Raw genomic sequence first — 19,995 nt, 5'->3', positions numbered from 1 at the left:
CATGAAATCCACCTGTCAGAGCACGTGCCTGCACCATCAAGATGATCCGCCCGAGCACAGATCCCGGACTCAGTCCTACAAAATCAAGACAAGATGTCAAGAGACTCCTCAGCATGGGTCATCCAATTCTTCACAAAGTAATGGCACTCTCAAAGAAATAAATGAAACGCTACAAATAAATGCCATTACAAATGTTCTGCCTTGAGTATAGGCCTAGGTCATTTCATAACGTAATGAAAGGGATCTGCTTACATGTTAAAAAAGGTGAAATGAGTCACTGTCGGGTTTCAACGCCACATCTTGTGTCAGGTCCCACGAAGCCGTCAACCTCCATGTCTTCAGGTGAGGGCACACCATGTTGTTGCATTGCTTTATTGTGCAGAACACAGCAGGCCATGGATATTTTGCACAGTATAAAGGCTTGCCACCTGCTGTGTCTAAGCATAGCCACCAGCCTTTCAGCATACTAATAGTGCGTGTCAGTTTCTGGTTATAGGCCACCTCCTGCTGGTTCTCATGGTTGGTAAGAAGTGTCATAAGCCACGATAGTAGTGGCTAGCCCCGATCACCCAATTAAAAGTTGGATTTATGTTGAAAGGTGCAAATTATATCATATTATATATAACATTACATTACATTACAGTCATTTAGCTGATGCTTTTATCCAAAGCGATTTACAATAAGTGCATTTAACATAGGAAATTAGGAGAACTACTAGTCATCAGAGGTCATAAGTGCATCTAAACAAGCATCTAAGAGCAAAACCAGTGCTAAAGTAAAGTGCAAGAAAGAGTTTTTTTTTTAAATGAGTGAATAAAATAAGTGCTAAGAGCAAGTAACAGGGTAGTAGTTGTTGACGCCGCTGTCCTGACATCAGTGGGAAGTTTATTCCACCACTGTGGGTCCAGGACAGAAAAGAGCCGGGACCGGGTCGATCGGCAGCAGGGGCCTCTGAGCGACGGGGCAACCAGGCGTCCTGAGGCAGCAGAGCGAAGTGGTCAGGCGGGGGTGTAGGGCCTGACCATGGCCTGGAGATAGGAAGGAGCTGTTCCTTTCACTGCCTTGTAGGCTAGCACCAGAGTCTTAAACTGGATGCCAGCAGCTACTGGGAGCCAGTGTAGGGACATGAGAAGGGGAGTTGTGTGGGAGAACTTAGGGCGGTTGAACACCAGACGAGCTGCAGCTTTCTGAACAAGCTCCAGAGGTCTGATGGCCAATGCCGGGGCGCCAGCAAGGAGGGAGTTGCTGTAGTCCAGCCGGGAGATGACCAGAGCCTGGATGAGCACCTGTGCCATCTCGTCGGTGAGGAATGGGTAAATCCTCCTGATGTTATAGAGGAGAAATCAGCAGGAGCGAGCAACCGATGCAACGTTTGCAGCAAACGACAGTTGGTCATCCAGGATCACACCCAGATTCCTCGCAGTCCGAGTTGGCGTCACCATGGTGTTGTCAATGGTGATGGCCAGGTCTCGGTGCAGGCAGCCTTTCCCCGGGAGGAACATCAGCTCTGTCTTGTCCAGATTGAGCTTCAGGTGGTGTGTCGCCATCCACTCCGAGATGTCAGTCAAGCACGCAGCAATGCGTGTCTCCACTTGTGTGTCAAAGGGAGGAAAGGACCAGATCAGTTGGGTGTCATCGGCATAACAATGGTAAGAGAAGTCATGCGAGCGAATAACAGAACCCAGGGATGTCGTGTACAGGGAGAAAAGGAGAGGACCCAGAACTGAACCCTGTGGAACACCTATAGTTAGTCTGCGAGGCTCCGACACAGATCCCCTCCATGTCACCTGGTAGGAGCGACCCGTCAGGTAGGATAAAAACATCAGAGAGCCTGTGACACCCAGCCCCTCGAGGGTAGAGAGGAGAATCTGGTGGTTCACTGTGTAGAACGCAGCTGACAGGTCCAGGGGTATCAGGACAGAGGAGAGTTTGCTCTCGCAGAGTGCAGCGATTCTGTCACTGCAAGGAGGGCTGTCTCTGTTGAGTGTCCCACCTTGAACCCAGACTGGTTGGGGTCCAGGAGATTGTTCTGGTGGAGGTACAAAGAAAGTTGGTTAAAGACAGCACGTTCCAAAGTTTTGGATAGAAAGGGTAGAAGGGAAACCGGTCTGTAGTTTCTGATGTCAGAGGGGTTAAGTGATGTTTTCTTGAGAAGGGGGAAGACTCTAGCAGTCTTGAAGGCAGATGGAAAGCATCCTGCTTGGAGGGAGGTGTTGATGAGGTGGGTTAGAAAGGGAAGGGGTTAAGGTGCTAAGACTGAAGAAGAGGGGAAGAGACCGGGTCAAGGGAGCATGTGGTGGAGAGACTGGATGTGATGAGGTTGAGGACCTCGCCAGGGGAGAGGGGAGCGCTTACCAATAAGCCACCCATCTCCAGCAGCTCTTCGATCCAACCGCATACCTACCCAACTGTTATGCAGAACCAAAGAGTTGGTGCCCCCCCCCCAGCCACTTCATTCAACATGTGATTCTCATCTCATCTTATCTCATCATCAGCTGCTTCTACGGGGTTGGGTCACGGTGGCAGCAAGCTAAGTAGGGCACTTCAGATGTCCCTCTCCCCGGCAATGCCCTCCAGCTCCTCTTGGGGGGATCCCAAGGCGTTCCCAGGCCAGATTGGACATGTAGTCCGAGTTCTGGGTCTACCCCGGGGTGTCCTCCTAGTTGGACGTGCCCAGAAAACCTCCAAAAGAAGGCGCCCAGGAGGCATCCTAATCAGATGCCCGAACCACCTCAACTGGCTCCTTTTGACATGAAGGAGCAGCAGCCTTACTCCGAGCTCCCTCCGGATGTCCGAGCTCCTCACCCTATCTCTAAGGCTAAGCCCAGACACCCTACGGAGGAAACTCATCTCAGCTACATGTATCTGCAATCTCACCCTTTCGGTCACTACCCAAAGCTCATGACCATAGGTGAGGGTTAGAACGAAGATTGACTGGTAAATTCAGAGCTTTGCCTTCTGGCTCAGCTCCCTCTTCACCACAATGGTCCGGTACAACGTCCACATTACTGCTGATGTTGCACCAATCTGCCTGTCAATCTCCTGCTCCATCCTACCCTCATGAACAAGACCCTGAGATATTTGAACTCCTTTACTTGAGGCAACAACTCATTCCCAACCTGGAGGGAGCAATCCACCATTTTTCGGTAGACAACATGGCCTCAGACTTGGAGGTGCTGACTCTCATACCAGGCATTTCACACTCAGCTGCAAACAGCCTCAGTGCACGCTGGAAGTCACGTTCTGGTGAAGCCAAAAAAACCACATCATCTGCAATTCTGTACATCACATACTATTTGGATGTTGACTGAATGGAATTGTTTTCTATTGAGGAAGGAGAGCAGATTTGGGGATGGTGCCTTGATGCGCACATGAGTACAGTCGATTGCTCAAATAGTATTGGGGTGGCGTGGCTCAGGAGATAGAGCGGGCCGTCTAGTAATAGGAAGGTTGCTGGCTCGATCCCCAGCTCCCCCAGAGAGTGTGTGGAAGTGTCCTTGAGCAAGACACTGAACCCCTAATTGCTCCTGTTGAGCAGGTTGGGGCCTTACATGGCAGCCTTTGCCATCAGTGTATGAATGTGTTTGTGAATGTGAGGCATACATTGTAAAGCCCTTTGAGTGGTCAATAGACTAGAAAAATGCTATATAAATGCAGTCCATTACCATTTTTTGGGCAGTCCACCAATGGCATAAAAATCCCTTCTTATCTGGGTCTGCTGAGCAGGTGTATATAGAAACTGGATGATACCCTGGAGAACTTTGGGGAGTGCACGACTAACAGTTGACTGGGATATGCCAGACCTATCACCAATCTCTCTCTGGAAGATCCTGGTAACCATGGAAACCAATAGCAGTGAGTACTTGCAGATGGGGTGGCACTGGATCAGATGGTTTTGTCTCTGATCTGAGTTGGGGCTCCAGAATGGCACACAGGTTTTGAAGAATCTGCCTCGGTAATCAAAAACGGCTTATGGGACACTCGGCATGCTCAGCAACCAAATCTGCTCAGTCTTTAAATAGATGCTCTTTTCTCAAGGCTTGGTTGGCCAATGCATTGAGCAGTAGCAGATTTGGTTGGGGGACCCCTTCATACTACTTTATATACTATGAAAAATCACAATTAATGACGTGTGTTGTCATAACTAATGATTGGACAAGTGTGTGTGTGTGTGTGTGCACGCACGTGTGTGTGTGTGGGCATAATTGGTCTAATTTTGTTGTCATTTAGGCTAGCCCTAATCATCTTTAGTTTAAGTGTAAACATTTAAGAATATTAAATGAATAAATAGATTTTTCCTCTGTGTTTTCATAAGTTTTTTCATCATCATCATCATCATCATCATCATCATTTGGCAGCACAAAACGGAAGTTGGCCTTTGTGCATATTGGCTTACATGGGGTCTAGGGCACTCTTCTTATGTAAGAACAAGTGGGAAGTACGCAAGTATTGGTGAATGCTGCAATAGTTCTTAAATTGTTCGCACGCACAACTTAAGACCAAATCTGAGCGTACGCACGATTCACGCATGAGGGTGATCTCTATAAGAAGGTATCCGAGCTATGTGAATTCTGTTTAAGGGAGGAATTTCCATTTAACATTGGCTTAGCATAAGCCGTTTCACTTTATAACCACTTTACGTGCAACGTGCCTACCCTGCACAGCGTGCCCATAATGTGTCTTACATATGCACAGCAACAGTCTTGGCTGTCTGCCAGAGTGACCCGAGCCCAGGCTGCAATGTTGTGTAACATTCCCTTCAACCTCTTTGTCCAACATCCAACCTCTGAATCATGCTGTCGGGGCGGTGCAGTGAATACAGTATGTGCTGAATGTGAAGAATGCTACCGATTACAGTTTGAAAAGATCTCGCAGAGATCACATAGAGAGACTATTAAAGAAATCCGTTGGTAGGCCGGACTCAACAAATGCACTTGAAACACACAAAGACTGAACCAACAGCATGAGTCATGATGATGGCAGGACGTGTATGACACTGAGGTCATCAGTGACGCGAGGGTAATCCCTGGCTTTTGCTGATGAAGATTCAACGGCTTTGGTTAAAATCTGGCAAAACCTTGTTCATCAAAGTGAACCTATGCAGTAATAAATTGCATCCCTCTGAAGTAAACCATGACTACAAAAGGTCTAAAAACAAATGTGTGAGTTCTTAAGATAATTGTATTGGAAGGTCAACTGGAATGTTCCTTTAATCATTTTCACCCTACTTGATATGTTTAATACACCTACAGTATTACCCAACCCTGGTCTTACGCAATATGCAACTATTTTTAACCATAAAAACAGATGCATATTGCATTTTGAACTGCATAATCTTGTTTTAAAGGTTCGGTATGTGTCTCTCCGACCTGTGTAATCCCGTTTGCTAAAAATGTCAGATGCAATAACTTTGTGTTGATATGCCTTCATAATTAGATCCAGGAGCCAGAGTCTAGGAAAAGCTTACTGCTTTGGTTTAGTATAGCAACACTGGAGGGATGCATGTGACCGGGTCCTGACCCTGACTCATGATGTGTTTGAACCTGCTGGCTGTCTGTGGACGGCACCGCTGCACACAGCTCTGGGCAGAGGCCCATATCTACTGGGGCCGGGCTCTGGGCCAGGAGCACCAACACTGGACTCCTGTTCCCCAGAAATATCCAATTCTGGATGGAGTACAGGGAGCGCTCTCAGCTGCTGCACAGGGAAATGAAAGGAAGAGCATGTCTCCGTCTTTCGTCCAAGAACCTCCTATCATCACTTATCAGCATTATTCAAACACTTGATGACTGATAAATAGGACAGGACTTCGTATATCCAAAACAAATGCTATGTTATGCAACAGCTTCCGGAAAACAATCTTTTACACTGTAAGTGTTACAGAAATATTATATGGGTTCAACTTCACCAATGTAAGGAGGCAAGTCAAACTAACCCATGCAATACTTAACGTTGCAATTCGATTTCAATCGTAAATTTTGCTGCAGTGCGTTCACGGTGACCCATCTGCACCACCGATGGGCAGCATACCTGTAGATGGGTACAGGGGAACAGAAGACATGAAATCCAAGGATGTGAATTTAATATCATCTGTTGCCCCAAAATAAAAAGCACAATATCTGATATGTGCAATTTGGTCCAGTATCAGAAGATTTCTGCGATCTGGGTGTCTCACGTTTTCTATACTAGATTGAATCTATATTGGCTACATGGACCAGTCACCTGTTATTGACTATGACTTTTTATCACAAAATAGGACTGTTTGAAAATAAGAAGAGTACTTCTTTATGGGTCATAAGGAACTCACCTGACCACCATTATGTTTGTCCTATTGTACAAAAATGCTGTAAATTCATAAACGTTAGCGTATCATTATTAGCCTGTTAAGACATGAATTTGACAGTTGCATCCTAAGGTTGGGCAATAAGTTGACTGAACTCTCTTGGCAGACTTTATACGCCTCCCTGACACGGGATTTACATGGTTTTCTGACGTCTTCGACGCATCATGGTTATGGATGTACTGTATACAGTAGTTCAGAAATCCTTGTCATTAGCAATCGTGGAGGTCACAATGACACGATACACAGGAGGTACAACGCCATGAATCACAATTAGAGTTTCAAGGCAGTACAGTATGTCATGAGCACTTCCTCTCTAACCACTGAAAACCAACAGTGTGGTGATAAGGAGCCGCAGGGGACCAACTCATATCTGTAGTTATGAGTCATTCACACCATTTTTGGATGTATCCTGTTCTTTCACATAGCTCAGTTTGTTGAAATGCACTCAGACGTCTCGTGGAACAGCCGGGGAAGTTTATCTTTACAGATTGGATCTAATATACGTACTCAGGGCCGCCCATAAGCGGGGGAAAGAAGGACGTTCTCTGGGGCCCGGCCACTAGGGGGGCCATGAAGGCCACCAATAATCATCCATCCATCCATCCATTATCCAAACCGCTTATCCTGCTCTCAGGGTGGTGGGATGCTGGAGCCTATCCCAGCAGTCATTGGGCGGCAGGCGGGGAGACACCCTGGACAGGATGAGAGGCAATATATAATGTATAAGAGGCAAAGATCAAGCCATAACGTAAGAAACTGCATTTTCTACCAAGAAATGTGTGGTGTAAGAGTAGCAGATCTTTGCTGACCTTGGTGTGTGTGTGTGCGCCTGCCTATGTAGCCCCCGTTACTGAGCAATTCTTTCTCAGTTTGCATGCATGTGTTTAGTAGGAGGGAGAGAGAGAGAGAGCACATGCATGTGTTGACACGAGTAAAGCAGATATGGGGGGGGGGGCGGCGGCATTCACTGGACCTTTTCAGGGGCCCAGTTATTTCTGTGGGCAGGCCTGTATTAGAGAGCGCCTTGTAAAAAGCAACAATGAACAATGTATGGGTAAAAAGTAATTTTAGGAAGCTTTCAAATAAACTGGCATTGCTTACTTAAAAGAGACGTCAGTTTCTGCGGGAGATTAGCGTTCACTCGCTCAGTTTCCTCAGGTACATGGCACGGCTTTATTTCCACCCCTGTTCCTCGTCTCCCTCGCCACCTCGCCTCTCCTAAGAGTCAGACTGAGGACCATTTGGGGAAAGTTTGTGCGTTACTTCATCATCATAGCTGGACGTCAGCTGTTTAAGACCAAAATCATAACTTGGACCGATTCTAAGTCCACTATCCAGAGCACAGCTCAGTCATCTGTTTGATGTATTGTTTGCACAAGCTGGTTTTCTACACTGTGCCTTTCAAGGACTCAAGTTCAGACTGTGTCTCAATAAGGAAAGAGGGGGGAGAAAAAATGTTTATATAGATACTGAAAGTTGTTATGCACACCCACCTCAAAATATCAAAGTTTACTCTAAAAAAAAAACCCTTCATATTGTTACTTAAAAAATTCTATCCGCTGATGTCAGATTCTGGGCATGACACCGCGCTCAAAAACCAAAGACTTGCCTCAGTTTTTGCAGCCGGGAGATGCTTTAAACAGCTTCTCCCACCTGCTTCACTATGAAGACAGCGGGCGTGGAAGGAAAGGGGCGCTAGTGCAAGGAATTAGAAAAGATCTTCGCAGCTTTGGCTCACTTATCTGCGGGGCTCAAGAGGTGGAGTTGAGGCTTGCCTAGGCCAGTGGGTCTCAACCTTTTTGGGGTCCTGGACCCCCTGCGTATTTTTGATCTACCCTGAGGACCCCTCCACCTGATCTTGGGGGAGGAGGGTTGCAATTTGATAGAAACAGTAGAAACTGCATTTTAAATTGCATTATAGCATTTATTCACTCTTTGGGGCAAAAATAAGAGCTTTCAGTTGTAACTTAGATATAGTTAACAAAACAGAATTCTTATGCAGTAACTTTCAGATATATGTAACAACACAGAATTCTTATGCAGTAACTTTCAGATATATGTAACAAAACAGAATATGTATTCAGTAACTTTCAGATATATGTGACAAAACAGAATATGTATTCAGTAACTTTCAGATATATGTGACAAAACAGAATTCTTATGCAGTAACTTTCAGATATATGTGACAAAACAGAATATGTATTCAGTAACTTTCAGATATATGTAACAACAGAATTTTTATGCAGTAACTTTTAACAATGCAAACGGGAGCGAGATCTCTTATTAAAATACAATAAATTACACTTGTGAAACAGATGTAATTAGAGAAAAAAGTCCTGTTACCCTTTATAGTTTAGGTAGATAAAGGTCTCAGTCACATTTGAGTAAAATAATCCTATTTCTATAAATGTCATAGGATCTTTTTTTTAAAAGATATTTTATTTTCACGGACCCCTTGCAATTACACCACGGACCACTAGGGGTCCGCGGACCCCCGGTTGAGAAACACTGGCCTAGGCAACAAGGAAGGCCTGTCTCACATTGTCGGGCACTTGAGAAAGCTAACCTTGTTTTCTTTCTGGGCTTTTTGCACCATCCAGTTCCCACCCACACACATGCGGCTGTCGTTACATTCGACGCTTACGTACTAATGTGCTGATTTCCCTCTTGTGCTATAATCTGATAGCCGAGCGGAATAAGCCGCCGCTCTGGCAACCCGCTCGTCATGCGGCTGGGAGGTTCGATCCCAGACTCGCCGTATTCGGTCACGGCCAGAGCGTCCACGGGGTAAGGCATTCATTAGGCCAACTTACCCGAGGGTAGAGGCTAGTTCCCGTCGATGCAGAGAACGGTCAACTGAGCATGCGCAAGTACTCGTCGCCTCCGTTGTTTTGGGTAGGTTAGGGTTAGGGCGGGGTTAGGGTTAAAGTTAGCTAATCAGACGTAGAGTAGGGGCGGGTCTTCCTAGAATCCTAGCGCCTGGACGCTACGCGGGGCATGTGGAGGCGTGGTAGAGGCATTTCGCGCATGCTCAGTTGACCGTTCTCTACTCCATTTCCGTTCTCTGCATCGACGGGAACTAGCCTCTACCCTTACCCGAGGGGATAGTGGGTGTAGCTCGGTGTAGTGTTCGGGGACTGGTCGTTCTCCAGCGACCCCTCTGGCCCACCTGGGCGCCTGCAGCCAAGCAACCGGAAGCGTTCTCCCTACGTCTCCTTCGCGGCCTGAAGGTAATGCAATCCACGCGAGGCTTCGGCGTGGAAAATAGCGAGACCCACCCCTACTCTATCTCTGATTGGCTAACCCTATACCAACCTAACCAACGAGTACTAGCCAATCAGAGGCAGAGTTCCCGGAATGCGGGTGCGGGAAGAAAAAAAAAACCAAGCAGCCGACACCAGTTTGAACGGAAGCTGGTGTTGCGACTATCTCCTTCCTGTGGAAACGTGAGGCAGGGCAGTCATTCGACAAGAGTTCCGGCCATTGGGTTAATCAGGTGGGATAAGGGGAAAAAGTAGAAATAAATTAAAAAAGAAAAAAAAAGGAATGAAATAATCACCCTTGGGCTACTTTGATGTGTCATCTCCCCCGTTATGTTTCCATCAGCGTACGGCGGTAACGTGTAACGTGCATGGATAAGAAGACACGTTGGCCGCTGGCCGGCGGGTCCGACCCTTTAGTCGAGCGGTCAGCGATGCCTCCTGCGGTGCGGGCGATACGGGTTCGCTTCCCGGCCGCGGCACTTCCTGTGGTTGCGTTGTCCCCCCCGAATTCGCTACATACCACACGTGCTCTTATCTCCCCCACACGTAGAGTAACAACGTAACCACAAACTGTGACGACGTGAGACAATGACCAGTAATCACATGTATAGGATAAGGTTTACTGGTCACACCCCACTGAAGTAATACTTGGGGTGTAGTTCCAGTGTATATACATGGCGTTATATCACTACACCCACCATGAAAAATACTGTATTCCCGCACACTGACTACAAGGACATCTTTTCAAAGTGTTTCACTTGCTTTCCGTCCATCCCATCCATTACCCGAACCGCTTATCCTGCTCTCGGGGTCGCGGGGGGTGCTGGAGCCTGTCCCGGCAGTCACTGGGCGGCAAGGCGGGGAGACACCCCGGACAGGCCGCCAGGCCATCACACCGCCCCCCCCCCCACACACACACACAAAACTGCAGTGTCTTTGTTTTGCTCCATTATTATTGTGCTCCTCCTCCTACACACCCACCATTTAACTGTGCATGAGATGTAATTTATTACCCATCATAACTCGGGGAGGATGTTGCCTTTCCTCCCTAAATCCCATGGGCAGTTATAATGCTAACTAGCCAGCACAGCATTCGCTAAGAATGTGACGTTGCCCCGTGGCGGGAGGGCAGTCAGGGGTGCAGCGGAAGTCACGCTGGGCATCTTTCCCAGCGCTTCCTGCTGCGGCGCTGCAGAGGGCCGCCGCCGTTTGTCCAGCGGAGGTCATTTACCTTGTCAGTGCCACAGGCCGGCTATGTGTGAGGCAGAGGACAGACCCACGGACACAAAGAGCAGCGTTCTCGTCCTCTCCGGCCGTACCGCACAACCCCGGTTTCTCTACCCAGGTCCATCCAGCGCATGTCGGGCTGTTTGGCTGACACAGCAGGGAAACAGCGCTGTTCAGAAATCACTTCCGGTGTTATAGAATTTTCCGACTGGCCCGCAGAATCTGGCTCCCCTTTACGGTTTGGGGGGGGGGGGTGGTTCGCCTCACGCAGAGGGGAGTCAGATTCCGAGGGGGAGTCGGACACCGGTCAATGGTTTCAGGCATGGTAGGTGTAAGTCATCGGGCGCCATCTAGTGGCATCTGCATGTAGCGCTTTTTACCCCCCAACTCCCCCAAATAGGCTCTCAAATCTAACCTGGGATCAGATTGGGGGAGTTGGGGGGCGGCGGGGGGGGGGGTATAGAAAAAGTGAACCAAAATCCTAATGGTCAAGTCAAGTCCATTTTATCTGTATAGTGTAATATCACAATATACAAATTTACCTCAAGGGGCTTTGTATTTGATGCAAGGGGACATTGAGTGTCATGAAAGGCGCCATTAAATAAATATAATCCGTTTATTTATTTACTTTACATCACTGAAATATTTGTACTTCAACACACAGCTCACTGTATCCAGCTATAATTGAACATGTGACCCCCCCCCCCCCAGTACATGCTAACCGCCTGACGTGTAACTCTCCATTCACACTAAACAGACTTTGACAACGTCTGGGTGATCAGACAATAAGGACGGAGGATTCTGCAGCTCCATCTGCTTTTGTTCAGTTTCTGTCCTGGCCAATTCAGCACGCTCAAGTATTCTTGGCAGCCACAGACCAATTTCCCCCATCTGATGTTTCTTAACCAAGAAAACTTGTAAAGCTGGTCTATCTACAAACGATCAAGCGTTCACATTTTAATTGCAAATTTGAGTAGTTCCAATGCAGAATTTAATACCGCAAATGTTCTTGGACAGGTCTGTTCTCATGCTAATATTTACGAGCATCTCAGATGTAAACAAACTTGTTCAGCTTCAAAATACATGAAAACTTACATTTAGTCCACAACATGTTCTTAGTCCTCACACCAAGAGCTTTCTTAATCATCCATCCATCCATTATCCAAACCGCTTATCCTGCTCCCAGGGTCGCGGGGTGCTGTAGCCTATCCCAGCAGTCACTGGGTGGCAGGCGGGGAGACACCCTGGACAGGCTGCCAGGCCATCACACAGGCGCCCCACCACACACACACCAAGGGGCAATTTAGTAGGGCCGATTCACCTGACCTACATGTCTTTGGACTGTTGGAGAAAACCGGAGCCCCCGGAGGAAACCCACACAGACACGGGGAGAACATGCAAACTCCACACAGAGGACGACCCGGGACGACCTCCAAGGTTGGACTACCCCGGGGCTCGAACCCAGGACCTTGTTGCTGTGAGGCGACCGTGCTAAATGGTGTTACGTGATAATCTCGTGCATTTGACCCATCATAGTCCACACAGATTCCTTCCTTGTGTAATTCTAGATTCACGAGGGGGGGGGGACATCTTCCGCAGGATGGGCTTCCTCTTCATCACTAGTCACCAAAGTGATGACAGTGGCACTTAGGGGGAAACGCAGATTTGATTGTGGTGATGCATGCTCAACAATCCAGATAAGAAAATCAAAGCAAGTTGAGTCAGCTCATCTGGACGCAACGTTTATTGAGAGAGAAACGTTTCATCACTCATCTAAGTGACCTCTTCAGTCTCAGCTGACTGCCAGCAGTGACATAATGACGGAAAACGATGGGTTTCATATGCAAACTGCCGTGACCATTATCTAGATTTACAGTGGCCATGTGCACTAGTCACAGAGGATCGGGGAATAGTTGCAATCACAGCATTGTAAGATGGCGACAGATGTACTCTTAGCGCCCCCCCCCCTTCCTTCGATTCAGGGATGGTCGATCCCTCTTCACACAGACGGCCTCTTTGACTCCCCATTCAAACCAGCATTCCTCCCTATCAAGGATGTGCACATCCTCATCCTTGATAGAGTGGCCACCGGCCTGCAGAGGGCTGTTAGCTCTCCTGTGCTGTGCCATCCTCTTGACACGGGTCGATTGTTTACGCCTTCTAGAAAGAGGTAGAGCTTGATCCAGTAATGAAAGAACGCTACGAGTTTTAGGTGAATCGACACGTCACACCAGGCACTTACTGGGGCATATGCATTCAAAACAAGCTCATGCAACTTTAATTAAGTTTCCTTTATTAACCCCCTTGGGGAAACTCATTTACTGCAACTCAACGCATCCTAGCCGTGATCTGTGTAGCTAGGGGCAGTGGGGCTGCCGCCTTCATGCTGCACCGGAGGACCAACTCCAGTTCTTTTCCCGTTGCCTTGCTCAGGGGCACAGACAGGAGTATGAACCCTAACATGCGACACGGGGAGAACATGCAAACTCCACACAGAGGACGACCCGGGGTGACCCCCAAGGTTGGACAACCCCGGGGTTCGAACCCAAGACCTTCCTGCTGTGAGGTGACAGCGCTAACCACCGGGCCACCCATACTGAATACTGACTACATGCTGAATACATCAGTGTCAAGATCACATTTCTAGTGGCGGAGGAGATTAAACGACCGCAGTTCTTCCCGTTCGTTTTCTGCACACACGTACTAACTGCACAGAACAGTCGTCAGTAATCAAAGAAGGTTGAATCAGTTCATCTGGATACAACGTTTACTGATGTTTATCTGTCAATAAACGTTGTACCCAGATGAACTGGATACAGCATGCATCAAGACAAGTCATCCGAAAGAGTTGAATCAAGTGCAACTGGACTTGGTATATATCCGTTTTCACGGATATATACCAAGTCCAGTTGCACTTGATTCAACTCTTGGATAACCATGACCTGGACGAACGAGAACATTCACAGGCGTCAAGCCAAGTTGTTAGTAATATTCAAGATTGTATCACTGGTAGGAAAGGAAAAAAAGGAGTGAAAGAGTCCTTCATGGACTCCCTGGAGATCTAGAAGAGTCGACTGGCCCAAGTTTGTCCGCTGTGATCTGCGGGCTAGATAACCACAGTTAGAGAAACATAACCCCCTGGCCGTATTTCATGCGAGCACACGTTTTCCCTGAAACCCGGCGACACATCTCTCTCGTCTCTGCAAAAACAGACGCGACTGCAGCTCCTTGAGACGAGAGGCGACGCTTACGCGAAAGGAAGCCATTCGTCCAAGAAACGCCGCCGCTTCTGCCCACAAAGTCAACAGTAATCCCACACTCCTCGCTGAGGAGACATATCAACATGACTTAAAAATGCGGTCGGGGACACGGCGGGACGGCGAAGTGAAGGCTGTTGAGCTTCTGAGCTAGGGGGTCAAACATGTTCTGACTCGTGACGCGAGTAGGCCTCGTGCCAAATACCAGTTCAAAATAAACTGTCAGTCGGTTGCCAGGGGAACCGTTTTTGGGCCCGGCTGAGCATCGGTTCCTCACTCTTTCAAACCCCTCTGGATTTGTTGAGGGGCGTGTTGGGGTGGGTTGGATACAGCACCTAGGGATGCACTTGCGACTTCCTGTTGCACGTCGAACCACAAACCAGGACTCTGTCGGTCTGTCGGACTCGGTAACCGGCTTTCGGCGCTTCGGCTTTCTACTTCGGGACGCTGACGGGAGAGGAAAGGCCGCATGGAAACGACACCTGAGTTTGCGCTCTTTGCAAACGGGGATAGCGTTGCAAGACGCCGGCTTGGCATTGCTGAACGAAGGCGAGATGAATGCACATCTCCGTCTTTCTATGTTTTTTTTTTCATCACCCAAGTTCATTGCGAGACCTTTAGAGAGCTCCGGTTCACTTCGCCAGCACGTCCCTGATTTTAAGTCCCGTTTGACAAAATAACATGGCATCTTCCTCCCAGCCGTCAGCATTACGGAGGCAAACTAATAATCTCTGTGGGCGCTGAGCACTGAGATTATGCTGTTTTCACATGTGGTGAAAAGACGAGTGAGCTCCTTCTTGTGCCGTTGCTGCGCTGTCTAGCAAACCTCGGCCCTTTAATGCTCTGTACGCCCTGGCTCACCGGCCAATTGTCTGGAACAAAACGTGGCCCTGAGCCAAATGTGGTCACCGACGCTTGCTCTCACATACGTATCAAGCAGCAGCAGTGAAAGAGACACTAAATGAGGTGAGGAGTCACAACCCCCCCCCCCCCCCCCAGTGACAAAGACTTTGCCTCAGTTTTGGCCAGAGGAGTCAGAGTCATTCTGCTCTACAGAGGTCTGGTGTCACACTTTCAATCACATCCAGCCGGTCGGTAAAGCCATGTATTCACACCATCAGTGCAGGTGGACGTTTGCCTGTTAGTCTATTCAGAAAGACTGAAACTAGGCGTCCAGGTGGCGTGGCGGTCTATTCCGTTGCCTACCAACAGGGGGCTGCTGGTTCGAATCCCCGTGTTACCTCCGGCTCGGTCGGGGCGTCCCTACAGACACAATTGGCCGTGTCTGCGGGTGGGAAGCCGGATGTGGGTGTGTGTCCCGGTCGCTGCACTAGCGCCTCCTCTGGTCGGTCGGGGCGCCTGTTCGGGGACGGTAGGGGGAACTGGGGGGAATGGCGTGATCCTCCCAAGCGCTACGCCCCCCTGGTGAAACCCCTCACTGTCAGGTGAAAAGAAGCGACTGGCGACTCCACATGTATGGGAGGAGGCGTGGGGTAGCCTGCAACCCTCCCCGGGTCGGCAGAGGGGGTGGAGCAGAGACCGGGACGGCTACAATTGGGGAGAAAAAGGGGGGGAAATAAAAAATATATCTATATTAAAAAAATAAAAGGGCTTATATCTGGACAAAGGAGTCAAGGAGGTGCGAAGAGGTGGACATGGGGGCAGAAGAGTATGAGGGCCACAAAGAGGCACTATTCTTATGAGTCCCTCGATGTGCAAATGCTCGACGTGCTGAAAATAGTGAAAAAAAGGGTTCCTAAGCCAGGGAGGTGGGGGAGAGAAGGTTTGGAGTGCTCTCTAACCCTCCAAAGTCCGTTACACGAGGAGCTGACGAGCCGGGCAGAGGCCCTTGGGCACACCTCTATCCATGGGGGACAGTCAGATGTAGATGGAAAGAGGCTGGCTGGCACAGGAGGAACACGACGGGCTTGTCATCTGACAGCATGGCGGCACCTGAGTTGCTGACATTTTATTCATGAAAAGAAGCTCACATGAATCCGTCCCAGTCTGTGACCTGCCCACAGGCGTACCGACACCCACCCAGGCACCGCGGCTGGAGCAGTAAAGTGCTTCTCCATCACGATGAGCTGCTATGGATGACCATGCCCGGTGGTGACAAATACGCCAGGACCGATCTACCTCTTCAATGGGTCAAAAATCACAGGGGTAACGATGACCTCTCATCAAAACATGGCTGAGATTTCACAGCAAATGATTCATTATCAGCTGGATAGTAAAACCAGAGCCTGGCTGTTCTGCAACACACAGAGGCCACGCATCCAAGTCGAGCAAAGTTCATTCGATGTCGATTCACTTTTCTGACCTTAAATGCGATTTCTCAGGAGCCTCGTACGCTATCTATATTCTGTCCATCAAAGACACAAAACTACTAGACTGCATCTGTGTGATCTGGATCTGAGTTAGTCCAGAACCAGGTATATACACACACGCACACATGCACGCAGATGCCAGGTTATCCCATTCACGAGGATCTGACCCCACCTCTAGAATGTCACATCTATTTTTCAGAAAGTTAAGTTTTCGTCAAACGGCGATGATTTCAGATTCGATCATAAATTCTTATTTTTTTTCTCTCATGTCGTTACATTCTTCAAAGAAGAATCAGATACACTCTGCAACAGACAGCAGACTAGATTTTCTTACACCGAATAGCTGTTGTCATAGATCCATAATGCACCAGTGCACCATCTGGAAATGAACCAACAGATCTACTGTTATATTTTAGCGGTTTCTTTTGCACATCTCTGGTGGTGCTCTGACGCCGACTGTACATTAGACAGAGTGAGTCAAGGCTCTCTCTCTCTCTCTCTCTCTCTCTCTCTCTCTCTCTCTCTCTCTCTCTCTCTCTCTCTCTCTCTATGAAGTATAATGGTGCCTGTCTCTGTAAGAAGAAAATTAGACAATCTCTCAAGTGTAACGGTGCTGTTAAATTCCATCCATCCATCCATCTATCTATCTATCTATCTATCTATCTATCTATCTATCTATCTATCTATCTATCTATCTATCTATCTATCTATCTATCTATCTATCTATCTATCTATCTATCTATCTGTCTGTCTGTCTGTCTGTCTGTCTGTCTGTCTGTCTGTCTGTCTGTCTATCTATCTATCTATCTATCTATCTATCTATCTATCTATCTATCTATCTATCTATCTATCCGAGAGTATAATCATGATAATAATGATGATATATTGGTGACTGCACTGAAATTCTCAGTTTACTGAAATACTCCAAGCAGTATTAGATAGACAGACAGACAGACAGACAGACAGACAGAGAGAGAGAGAGAGACAGACAGACAGACAGACAGACAGACAGACAGACAGACAGACAGACAGACAGACAGACAGACAGACAGACAGACAGACAGACAGACAGATAGATAGATAGATAGATAGATAGATAGATAGATAGATAGATAGATAGATAGATAGATAGATAGATAGATAGATAGATAGATAGATAGATAGATAGATAGATAGATAGATAGATAGATAGATGGATGGATGGATAGATGGATAGTCAAAACTGTAATCATATAAATAATTATTTAGTCTTAGGGGTCTCAGAACAACACATAGACAGAGCTTACTACATGTTTGTACTGCATGAGTGTGTAGGCTTACTACCACATTAGTCTGCAGACGTGTCCAAGCATTCGAACATAATCAAGTCTTGCGCTGGGAGAAACTGTTTGTCACTTGTTCGTCAGTGACTATTTGTCATACTTCTCGTTACCCGGACCCACAACCTGCAAGAAATCAAGGCGTACTTGATTTCATTCTACAGCCGCTGTTCCAACCAGTTTTCCTTGGGTGAAAACATAATGGCGCCGCCGTCATCAAAACGCCACATGAGGGGATAACCTTGGGAAGAACGGTGCTCCACCCCCCCCCCCCCAGTAGAGTTCAGAGCCTGGTAGGATCCGTGACAAGGAGCACCGAAGCTGTTCTGGGGGCTCATGGTGGACCAACACCTTATTAAGGCCCTTCATGTTGGTTTGTGCTGTGATGTGTCACCCGAGATAAGTATAGCAATTTTACTTTTCCTCGCCTGTGAACGCAGCTCTTCCTCTCCGATAACAGTCTTTTGAGCTATAGCTTGTGAATGAATGCACCCGTCTTCTTGTCACATGCTGAGGACAAGACACAATGAGCCCCTTGGCGGACATAATAGACCAAGTAAAACGCGACCTGCTGCTTTAAAGATCAGCATATGGTGTGCTTAAGCAGCGCTCGGGCAAATAACTATACTTGCCTTCGGCTTTTCCGGTCGTCTCAAGGTAAATCAATACTCAGTGAAGAGCCCCGTCGCCCTGGCTGAGACCCAGTGTGAGTCATTCAGTGCACTGTGCAATTCTGTGAATGACCAGTGTGCTTCTGAGTCTGCAGCCCTTAGTGCCCTCAGCATGCAGCGAACGTTGTAATTCCTTTTTTTTGTTGTTGAAGTTAATGTCAGTATTCCTGAACCACTGGCAGATCTTAGCACGGCACAGGGGAAATATACGCCCATATCAGATAAATAGCACATTCACCGAGACACACCTGGTTCTGAGTCTGTTGTTGAGGGGTTTGTTTTTTTTTTTTCTTTCAAAATCTGAGATGCACTTGGCTGCTTCTTGACGCCAATTATTGCCTCCAAAAATAATCCCAGGTCTCAGGACTAACAATTGCGCATAAGTGTAAGGATTTGCTGTAATTACTTAAACAATAACATCCACCCATCCATCATCTGAACCGCTTATGCTGCTCTCAGGGTCACGGGGATGCTGGAGCATGTCCCAGCAGTCACTGGGGGGGGGGGGGCAGGTGGGGAGACGCCCTGGACAGGCCGCCAGGCCATCACAGGGCATACACACACACACACCTAGGGACAATTGAGTACGGCCAATTCACCTGACCTACATGTCTTTGGACCCCAGAGAAGGTGCTGAGTGCGCGCTGTCACTCAAACAGACAAGCAAAAAGACGAGTACATAAACCCACAGCACGCGGCTGATCTGTTCTGCTGCGTCAGACTTGTTCTGTCAGACCAGAATATGGAGTAAGCACCAAGCTGATGTGCAGCGGAGAGTATAGAAGTTAGAAGAGTGTAAGTCTGGCCGTATGGTGGGGGATAGCCTCATTAACCATCTAATGTACGCTGATGACTCGGCCCTCCTGTCCCCTTATACTGCTGGCTTACGGCAGCCGCTCAGAGTCTGCTCAAGTCATGGTGTGCAGCGTGACATCACACTTAACTCTAAAAAGACTGTTTTCAAGATCGCTAAAACCACGGAGGATCAGAAGCAAACTTTTCCCTCATTCTTCTTGGCAGACCAAGCCCTAAATGTGGTGAACAAAGAAAGATATCCGGGTCACATCATCAGGAATGATCTATGGGATGATGAGGATGTGCAGCGCCAGTGTTGCAAACCGTACGCACAAGCCAATATGCTGGCACGCAAATTCCATATGTGTACAGATGAGGTTAAAACTGCTCTTTTTAGGGCCGGCTGTGCTCCACCCTATTCTGTACTCCACCCTATTCTGTACTCCACTCTACGCAGCCCACTTGTGGCGCACTTATGGTAAAGCAAAAATGGAAAAGCTGCAGGTAGCAAATAATGATGCATTCAGAATCTTGCTCAAGCTTCCAAGATGGACAAGTGCAAGTCATTACGTTTGTGACGAGTAATGTTCCCACTTTTCATGCCGTGTTGAGGAGTTTTATGTGCAAATTTATGTGTCGACTAATTGATTCTAAGAATGTAATTATAATGCTGCTAACGGAGCCTACACAGAGTGACACCAGGTGCGCCTCTTGTTTCTGGAAACACTGGAACAAATGTCTGCACAGCTTTTAATCATTGCTGCTGCTGTTTTTAGCTATATTTTTGTGT

General features: G+C 47.8%; 1 protein-coding gene across 1 annotated transcript in view; it reads left to right on the top strand.

Moving 5' to 3' along the window:
• gnrhr4 (gonadotropin releasing hormone receptor 4) overlaps nt 1–19,995 on the top strand; it is a 46,241-nt gene that overhangs the window by 362 nt on the left and 25,884 nt on the right. The gene's annotated exons all lie outside the window — the stretch shown is intronic.

The sequence above is a fragment of the Lampris incognitus genome, chromosome 6, assembly GCF_029633865.1.
Source record: "Lampris incognitus isolate fLamInc1 chromosome 6, fLamInc1.hap2, whole genome shotgun sequence".
NCBI lineage: Eukaryota > Metazoa > Chordata > Actinopteri > Lampriformes > Lampridae > Lampris > Lampris incognitus.
Note: the sequence above shows the minus strand (reverse complement) of the source record. Positions and strands in the feature narration are given on the sequence as shown.